The 10,310-nt window shown below is 48.9% G+C and overlaps 1 protein-coding gene across 2 annotated transcripts in view; it reads right to left on the reverse strand.

The window, feature by feature from the left end:
* NSD2 (nuclear receptor binding SET domain protein 2) overlaps nt 1-6,389 on the reverse strand; it is a 102,893-nt gene extending 96,504 nt beyond the window's left edge. The window contains exon 1 of one of the 2 annotated variants that reach the window (XM_012737429.3): nt 6,232-6,389. The gene's annotated coding sequence lies outside the window, so the exon portion shown is untranslated. The remainder of the gene's footprint in view (nt 1-6,231) is intronic. The other variant, XM_012737434.3, reaches the window with a different exon arrangement.
* Nucleotides 6,390-10,310: the final 3,921 nt, after the last annotated feature.

Here is a 10,310-nt window from a genome sequence, read left to right on the forward strand (position 1 = left end):
AGTACAGAGGAATATACTTTCCAAAGCAAAAGAATCCATGGTATACCCCCCACCCCTTAAATTTTAAATGGGGATCTTCAAGGGCTTCACGTTTTTCTTAGGATGCAAATACTTAATAGAGCTAAAAGAACTTGCCTGACACTACTCCCACCCTAGCTCCAGCCCCCAGGCTTCTTCCTGCTGCTCTCACTCCTCTGCACAAGCTTTCCTTTTGCCTGACTTGCCTGACACTACTCCCACCCCAGCTCCTAGGCTTCTTTCTGCTGCTCTCACTCCTATGCACAGCTTTCCTTCTGCCTGACACTCACACCCCTCTCTGCTCTCTGCTCTAATGTCAGTCTCATCAGGAAGTCTTTTCTGACACCCTATTAGGTATAATCTCCCTACTAGAAGTACATTCCTTCCTTTATTACTTGCTTTTTGTGATGGGGAACTCTAAATACACAAAGGTGAACAGAATAGTTAGAGCCCATGTACCCTCAACCTGGGCCAGTCCTGATCTAACCACACACTCGCCCACTCCCTCTTCCACAGGATTGTGAAGCAAATTCCAGATGATGTATCATTTCATCAGTAAATGTCTACATACATCCCCAAAGAGTAGGAATTGTTTTCTTAAACATAAAAAAAACCCACTATCACAGCTAAAAAATAATAATAATTTCTTAGTAACAAATGTAGTCAGTGTTCCAAATTCTAATTGCCTCAAATATCATAAGTGGTATTCAGTCACGTCTTGGACAACTGGCCTGACACTACTGCCACAGTTAGTCACTATGCCTCAATCTCTTGTCATCTAGTCCCCTTTTTTTTTTTTACTTGTTGAAGAGAACAGGTTACGGGTCTTGTTGTTTCCCATGTTCTGAGTGTTGCCAATGGCAACCCTGTGGTGTAGTTTAGCCTGTTCCTCTCCTGACTGAATTTCCTATAAATTGGTTGTTAAACATGAAAGCTTGATCAAATTCAGGTTGGATCTTTCTAGTGAGTATTTGCAGGTTTTTCAAAGATATGATCTTTTTTTCACTCTTCCCCCCGTTTCATCCCATCTCAGGTTTATAACATTCTTGGGACCAAGGATAGGCTTAGCTCATCACTGGCATACAGCTGATGCTCAGGGAATGAGGAAATGCCACAGTGCCACACCGAATGGCAAAAATAGAACTGCCTACCCTTCCATCCACATATAGACAGCTGTATGTTAAAATCTTCCCAGAGAGGCAGAACAGTTAAATTCCCAGGGTACAGAACCAGAGGTCAGGCCTTGCAGGTGTTCTAACTCTATCACATACAGACTTGTAATTTTGGGCCAGTGATTTAATATTTTGGGATTCAATTTCGTACTATGAGGATTCAATGAGATACAGTAAATGAGATTCACTGCTCAAAGATGTATACAGCAAAGCTCTACACAGATAGCACCAACTTCAAATCTTTTGGAGGAAGCAACACAGAAACTTCCTATTTCTAACATATTTTAATAAAAATCTAGAATTTACATTTTTATAAAATAAAAATCGTCAGGAAAACAGAATAATACCCAAAAGCTATCTCTACTTATTAACTGAGTGCCTTCTACATTCAGGCACTGAAGACAAGTTAGAAGGTCCTCATCTTGAAAAAGTCATAACCTGGAGAAGAGAAGGGGGCAAGAGCCTATGCAATGTGCTGTCATAACAGGCCTAGCATTCACAAGGGCGTGACAAACTTAAGGGAGCAAAAGTGCATCTAGTGCCACAGATGCAGGGTCTGCAACGCTGGTGGAAACAGGGAAAGACTTCACAGAGATGAAGGCTGAGCCGTAAAAGCACTATGGCAACACAAAACTAGGCAACTCAGGAAGAAGCAATAACACATGCAAAGATATGTAGGACAGAGCACAGCTCTTCACAAGAGTTACAAGCATCATGACAGCAAGGTCTTAGTGCAACCAAAAGGGACTAGCCAATGAAGGGGCTAGAAAGAGGCAGAAACCACATGCCTTGCTCAAGATCTAGGGTTTCCTCTTCTAGGCCAACAGTGAAGCACTACGGACACATTTTAGGCAGGTAGATCAGATCAGAGCTTCCTTCTGGAAGGAACAGAGATAAATCAGAAACAATGACACCCTCCCTTCCCTTTCACTAGTTCACAGTGAGGTAAAAATTGTACCACCAATTAATTAATCTTTCAGATCATAAATACTGGAATCACCCAGCCCTGTCAATGTTGCCTCAGCTCCCTCCCTTGCATCTGTCCACTCTTCCCCACCCCCACTTCTTATGCATTGGTGAAGCCATGGTCCTCTGGCCCTGATAGTCCATGGGCCTCCTCCCTGAATTCTGCCACTAGCCCCTGGCCCTCTACCTTTCTAGCCTCACACCAGGGCAAATATGCTCACATCACTCCCCTTTATTCACACCTCTTCTGGGACATATTATTCCCCCACATCACACAAAGTATTGAGAGCTCATTCATTCAAATAATCACTGAATGCCTGACACATATTCAGATAATGTTCCAGGCACTGAAGATATAACAATAATCAAAGCCAAAGAAGAAAAGTCCCTGCCTTCACAGATGACTCAATGTAGTCAGGAAGACACATGGAATGTCCGAGGATAAGTGCTATGGGAAAAAAGACAGGCTGGGTACAGTGGTTCACGCCTATAATCCCAGCACTTTGGGAGGCTGAGGTGGGATGATTACTTGAGCCCAAGAGTTCAAGACCAGCCTGCTCAACATAGCAAGATTCCATCTCTACAAAAAATCTGTTTAAAAATTACCCAGATGTAGTGGCTTGTGCCTGTAGTCCCAGCTACTTGATAGGCTGAGGCAGAAGACTGCATGAGCCTAGAAGTTCGAGATTACAGTGAGTTATGATTATACCACTATACTCCAGCCTGGGTAACACAACAAGACACTGGTTTTAAAAAAAATAAAAAAGACAATTTGCAAACATGAGCCTAATGCTCTGAAGTTTCCAGGTTACCTCTTTCTTTTGTATTTTATATACTTCATATTCTCTTTACCTCACCCAGTGATAGAGAGAAAGCAGCAATCAGGTACAGTAGAAACTCTTGTTCCATCTTGGTGCTAGGTACAGGTCTGTTCTATTATTTGTTGTACTTAGGTGTTTAGAATGCTTCATAGCTAACTTTCATTCAACATTTGCATTAGCTATGGTAAGCAAAGGAAACTGCCCTGCCTGGCAAAAAGTCCTGGCTCCCCAATTAAAACAGAATGACCTTAGCTCGGCCTCTTCCATTCTACACTCAGCTTCTTCCCCAAGAGAGTCCCTTTCTGCTCCAACATGACACAAAAAAGAAGCAAACAGACCAGATGCTGGCATTAAAATGAGTTTTGTTTACCCTAAGCCATATGTCCATTTATTCAGCATTTACTGAGTGCCCACCATAAGGCACCAGCATAGGCCAGGCTGCCCAAGGCAATGACAGAGGCCTTCCTCCAAGAGTTCACCCAACAGGAGAGAAAAGTAACATGTGCCAATAAAAGGCTGTGCATTATGCTCAAAAAGGGAGAACTAGTGGTGGTCCATACTCAACAACTGCCCACACAAAGGCCTGGAGTCAGGACAGGGTACCACATATTTGGAGAACAAGGACACGTTTACTACAGCCAGGCAAAAAAGGAGAGTGAGGATCAGTAGACTAAAATGCTTATCCAAAGTTGTATGCATTCTATGGCCATGAGCAGTCCACCAAAGGAAAAACCAAAAAACTATACCAGAATGAGTACAGAGCCATATGTCTTCAGTTCCCACTAATTAATTAAAGCATTTACTTAGAAAGGTTATTTGCCCATTTGCTCAATTAAAAAGGACAGTGCAGACTTGGGTGTAGTGGCATGCACCTGAAGTCTCAGCTACTCTGGAGGCTGAGGCAGAAGGATCACTTGAGCCCAGGAGATCAGGGCTATGGTGCACTACAATTGCACCTGTGAATAGCCACTGCACTCCAGCATGGGCAACACAGCAAGAATCCATCTCTAAAAGTAAATAAATAAAAAGTACAGGGCAAAATTAGTTTGGATTATGAACTTCAGCACCATCTTAGAACATCCTTTTATATGTGCTTTTATTTAGTGAAGAGAAAACCTACAGTTCACATAGCGCACACACACACACACACATAGTGTTTTCTATCCTTTCACCAGTACTTTCTTAGTAAGTCTAATTCCCCCTACTTTTATATGTTTTACACTGAATCTTCAAGCTGTAAAAAAAGGAAGCAACTAGTTAGTTCACATTCTGCCACATAAGTAAATCTTTTAAGGTTTGACTATTTCTAGGAGGGGACAGTCTGAAGACTGCACGCAACCACTCCCCTTAACCCACAGGGTCTATAATTCCTGACTCATTCTGAAATTCTGCCTTATTCTTCATCTGGTGCTCACATTTCTAGAGGTACTAGTTTAATAGCCCTGTATAAACTAGTTGCATAAAAACAAACCTAACAGACACACCTACAACCTGTTTACCTTTTTGTTTTGCTCTGTATATCTCCACAAGTTTCAAGTTATATTGGTTTGCATGTTACATATGAATATATATAAGTTATCTATCTACTTTTTGACATTAATAAAATTATTTGATACTCTTAAAATGGAATGTTTACCCCTGGAATCACAGGTCAGCCTATTTGGCTGTAATACAGTCAGGAGGGGAGGATTTTTATACTGAAGAGATCCAAGTTCTTCACAAAAGCTTAACACAAACTCAGAACAGTGCAGTAAATCCTCATTTGAACAACTATCAGCCCAAAACTGAAGGCTGCTGGGTGGCTGAGAAAATGGAAGGGAAGAAAAGGAAATGACTCAAAGTAATCATGCTTCAAGTATGAGTCCTCTCCATTTTCAGTCAGCAGTTTAGATTTGAACTACTATCGGCTGTGGGAAGTAAAGAGCCATGCATCAAGTCCACAAGGAAAGGTTGTGCTCATAGAACTTGTCTCCTTCATGTTATTTGGAATTGTTCTTTTTTAATATTGTTGCTCTCATCACATTTAAATATGTAACTGGGACATTTGGAAAAATAAAGTCCCAGCTTCACAAATGGGATGGCTCCTAACTTATTTTCACGTTGATAATCTTATTAAAAATACATAAAACATAGCCAATATAATCCATGGGTGATCTTGTTATTTAAAAGTCAACACTTGAAAGTCTCAAAGTGGGCTGGCAGTACTGAAGAACTTCCCCTAACCTAGGTTTCAACTCATTCCTTATCAATGTCCTCTCTTCACAGGTCTGTTAAAACACACACATACACCCTCAATTATTTACCTAAAAATGATTAATGTCAGAACATCAGTTTTGATACTAAGTTTCAACTTGAATGTCAAACCCCATCCTGGGCACAGAAAGGAGGAAAAATCGGCGCTGCAACGGGTCCTATACGATATCCTCATCCATTTTCTTTTTATGGAAACTCAAGACTAGCAGCTTTTAAATGCTGAGATTTTAAACCACTGTTCCTGTAAATGTGAAGAAACCAGCCATTCAGTCCCCAGGTTCCATCCCTACGTGTCCTGAGGCTTCAAGGACTATCGGTCTGCAGCCTGGGAGCCAGGGGAGCATCCTGAGCGGAGGCCGACAGCCCTTGGTTCAGGGTCCCCACGCCCGGCCCACTCGCGCCTCCACCTGCCAAGGTCCGGACCGCGGCCCGGCGCCCCGGGGGCGCGCCCGCGCTGACCAACGGTCCAGGCGCCGCGAGTGTCAACGCCGGACACCTTCTGCAAACAAAAAGCGGCCCCTCGGCCAGACCCCTGCCCGGACGCTGGCCCTGGGACCCCCGACCTGCCCCTCCCACCGCGGCCGCCTGGGCCCGAGGCGCCGCACAAAGGCCGGCCCGGCCCGCTCGGCGCCGCAGGAACAAAGGCGGCCGCCCCGACCCGGCCGGCACAGGTGCAGCCGCCGGGCCCCGCTGGGCCCAACATGGCCGCACCCGCCGGCCCCGTTAGCCGCCGCCCTCCCCTGCTGATCCTCCCAGCGGCCCGGCCTCCACCGCCCTCCCGGCCCTCCCCGCAACTCCCGACCCCTCAGGCCGCCGGCCTACACTGGACCTCGCTTCTCTTGACCGGCACCTCAGGCCTCACCGGGCCTCCCAGCCCTTCCCACCGTCCGCAATCCTCCCGGCCCTCCGCGGTCCTCCCCAGTCCTCCCGGCCCTCAGGCCTCCGCGGGCCTCACCGCCGCCCCCTCAGGCCCCCGCCGGGCCGTTGGCGGCCCCAGTGACCTGTGGTGCGTCGCATCCTCCGGGCGCAGCGGCTCCGGCAGCTGGGCAGAGGCCGGGCCGGGGCCTGTGGCAGGAGGGCCGCGGCGGGGAGGGGGCGGCGGCGGGCGCAGCGCGGCCAGGCCGAGGCTCTCCGCGCGCGGCGCCGACCCCGCCCCCGCGCCTCCCGCCCGCCGCCGCCGCCGCCGCCGGGGCTGCCGCCGCTCTCAGAAGCCGCGGGAAAAGTGCGCGCCGCTGATTGGCTGCCGCGCTCGCGGGGCCCGCGGACCGGGTTTTTCAAATCCTCGCCGGGGCCGCGCGGGCGGGGCCGGCCGCGGGACCTGCGCGCGCCTGGGAAGAGCGCAGGGCGCGCGCCCTGCTCCCGCTACTTGCCGGCGCGCGCCCGGCCTGGTCCAAGGCCCCCGGAGCCGCGCGCGGTGACGTCACGGTCGCGCGCCCAATCGCCGCCCGGAGCCGCGCCGCTGAGCCGTGGGCGCGCGGGCGCAGGGTTGGCGGGGTGGGCCCCGCGCGCGGGCCCGGGGTCCTTTCCACCTCCTCCGCCGCCCCGGACCCGCGCTACTGAGCCGGCCCGAGGGTCCGGAACAACTCGGCAGAGAGACAGGCCCGCGAGGAGTGTCTCCAGGGTGTGAGGGTCCCGCCGGCGCGGGGTAGGCAGGCAGGCCTCGCAGACCCTCACTGTCCCGGGACGAGTCCAGGCCAGGCTGCGGTTGCCACGCCGCGGCGGCGGGGCGGGCGGGGCTCGGTGCGGTGAGGAAGGCGGGCGGGTGTGGTGGACACGGGCACGGAGAATGGCAGAGGTAGTGCGGACACTGGCTGAAGTGATAAGGATGGATTTGCGTTAGCAATATACTTTTGCAGTGGAGGAAAGCGCCCAGCACAAACTGAGCTCAGCTCTGCTTGGCTCAGGGTGGCTGCGCGTGCAAGGGAGAATGGGAGTGCGGAGAGGCCCAGCAGAGTCCGGGAGAGAAAGGAGATAAAAAGAGGGGAGCGGGGGTTGGTCCGTATGAAACCCATCTGAGTTTGCTAACTGGAGCTGATGGAAGTTAGGCTCCTACCCTCCCTGCGGGGGTAGGGGGTGGTGGAAGGACCTATCTCCAGGTGTTGCTGCAACAAATAAGTTTCCTTTTGGCAGCCTTGGGTTTTCCCAGGCACTTTAAGGGAGGCCGATGACATCCTAAGAATGAGGCTTTTAACTATTAGAAACTACGTTAGTGTTTTTGCAAGTCTTAATAGGCCTAGCTGGAGACCTAGTGGAGACAAGGGCTCGGAGGAGCCTGGCTAGAGTTAGGTCAAGGACAGAATCCTCCTCGTTAAAAATGCACCATCCAAAGACTGTACTTTCAGGGATCATTTCTATAGTTAAAAAAAAAAAGTGCTGAGGGAAAGGGCATTTATTGAAACCTTAAAATCTGTACCCCCCATAACATGCTGAAATTAAAAAAAAGTGCCACTCTGGTTCCCCTCAATAAGGGCCTTGCTGCTGCTTGGCCTCTAGCTGCCACCTCCTACAGGGTCAGCCTCCACTGCAGAGCCACCTCACCCCAGGTTATGCCCTTCCCTGCACAGCCACATCTAGTGACTGAGGGAGTGGGGTACAAAGGCTTAGTTCTACATACTGTATGATTCCAACTATATGACATTCTAGAAGAGGCAAAATTATGGACACAGTAAAAAGATTAGTGTTGCTGGGGGCAGACAGGAGAGATGAATAGGCAGAACACAGATTTCTAGAAAAGTGAAACTATTCTGTATGATATTATAACAGTGGATACATATCATTACATATTTGTCAAAACCCACAGAATGTACAACACCATGAGTGAACCATGATATAAACTGAATTTTCAGTGATAATGTGTCATTGTAGGCTCCTTGATTATAACAAATGTACTAGTCTCCTGGGAAATGTTCATGATGGGGGAGGATTAGGGGGTGGACAGGAGGTGTATGGGAACTCTCTGTACTTTTTGCTCAATTTGTGAACCTAAACCTGCTGTAAAAATTAAAGTTTTTACAAACTTTAGGCAGGCAACATGGCTCACACTTCGGGATGCCAAGGCAGGAAGATCACTTGAAGCCAGGAGTTTGAGTCAAGCCTGAGTAACATAGTGAGACTCCATCTTTACAAAAAAAAAATTTTTTTTAATTAGTGGAGCAAGGCCGGGTGCAGTGACTCACACCTGTAATCCTAGAACTCTGGGAGGCCGAGGTAGGTGGATCTTTTGAGCTCAGGAGCTCGAGACCAGCCTGAGCGAGAGTGAGACCCCATCTCTACTAAAGATAGAAAGAAATTACTTGGACAACTAAAAATATATAGAAAAAATTAGCCAGGCATGGTGGTGTATGCCTGTAGTCCCAGCTACTCGGGAGGCTGAGGCAGAAGGATTACTTGAGCCCAGGAGTTTGAGGTTGCTGTGAGCTAGGCTGATGCCATGGCACTCTAGCCTTGGCAACAAAGTGAGACTGTGTCTCAAAAAAAATAAAATTAGCGGGGCATGGTGGTGTGTACCTGTAGTCCCAGCAACTCGGGAGGTTGAGGCAGGAGGATCATTTGAGCCTAGGAGTTTGAAGTTGCAGTGAGCTATGACGATGCCACTGCACTGTAGCCCAGGCAACGGCAAGACCCTGTCTCAAAAAAAAATTATTAGTTTTAAAAAAAAGATGTTGGAGTTCTAACCTCCAATAACTCAGAATGTGATCTTATTTGGAGAGTGGGTCTTTTCAGAGATAATGAAGTTAAAATGAGGTCATTAGGGTGGGCCCTAATGCAGTATGACTGGTGTCCTTATAAAAAGGGGAAATTTAGAGACAGACATACTTACAGGGGGGAGAACTCCACATGAAGATGAAGGCAGAGGTCAGGGTGATGCTTCTATCAACCAGGGAATGCCAAGAATTGCTGACACCTACCAGGAACTGGAGAGAGCCCAAGAACAGATTCTGCCTTGCAGCCTCAGAAGGAACCAACCTTGGCAACACCTTGATCTCAGATTTCTGGCCTCCAGAATTGTTAAACCAGACATTTCTGTTAAGACACTTAGTTTGTGGTACTTTGTTACAATAGCCTTAGCGAACTGTTACAGTCCCTAATAAGCATCTGGCCCTTCAAACTCCATCTCAGTCTCTGTTTCTGAAGAAGCTGACCTGTGGCAGCTAGCTGGGCTAGAGTTGGGGACACCAGAGAGGGGTACAGGGCAGCAAGAACAGTTGGTTTGGGGGCCCGAGCAGTGGAGACAGACATATGCTGGGTTTGGGCAAGTATGAGGGTAGGGAGTTAAGCAGTGGCTTCTTTCTTCTCAGGATCCTGAAAGCTGTCCCCCACTGCAAGAGGCACAGCCCTTAGCACTGGAACTGTGGGGGACCCTCCACCCCTTGGAGGTTCAGCTGCTGACTATACAATGAGAAGCAGGTGGCAGGAGCCAGCCTGGGAGCCTGGCACATGGCACACAGCCTGTGTTCATTTTCTTCATGGCAGGCTAGGCTCCTGCCCAGGCCCAAACCAGGTGCTGCTGTGGGTATCAGAGGGGGTGCTGAGGCTGGGCGCAGTAGCTCACGCGTGTAATCCTAGCACTCTGGGAGGCTGAGGTGGGCGGATTGCTCGCAGTCAGGAGTTGGAAATAAGCCTGAGCAAGAGCGAGACCCCTGGCTCTACTATAAATAGAAATTAATTGGCAAACTAATATACATAGAAAAAATTAGTCAGGCATGGTGGTGCATGCCTGTAGTCCCAGCTATTTGGGAGGCTGAGGCAGAAAGATCACTTGAGCCCAGGAGTTCGAGGTTGCTGTGAGCTAGGCTGACGCCACAGCACTCACTCTAGCTTGGGCAACAAAGCGAGACTCTGTCTCAAAAGAAAAAAACGGGGGGGGGGGGGGTGCTGAGAGCTCAGATGTGAGCTGTTGGGACAAGGCTGTGCACCCACAATCCTGTTCCTGGGCCTCTGACATCTTGGGATGTGGCACACTACTCAAAAATTAGCTACTCAAGGGCCTGCTCTGCTGGTACAGCCTCAAGAGTTTCGCAGCCAGGTCACCTGCAGATACAGGCACCCAGTCATGCCTTGGTGTTGAGACAGATGCTAT

Source organism: Microcebus murinus, chromosome 16 (assembly GCF_040939455.1).
Source record: "Microcebus murinus isolate Inina chromosome 16, M.murinus_Inina_mat1.0, whole genome shotgun sequence".
Taxonomy (NCBI): Eukaryota; Metazoa; Chordata; class Mammalia; order Primates; family Cheirogaleidae; genus Microcebus; species Microcebus murinus.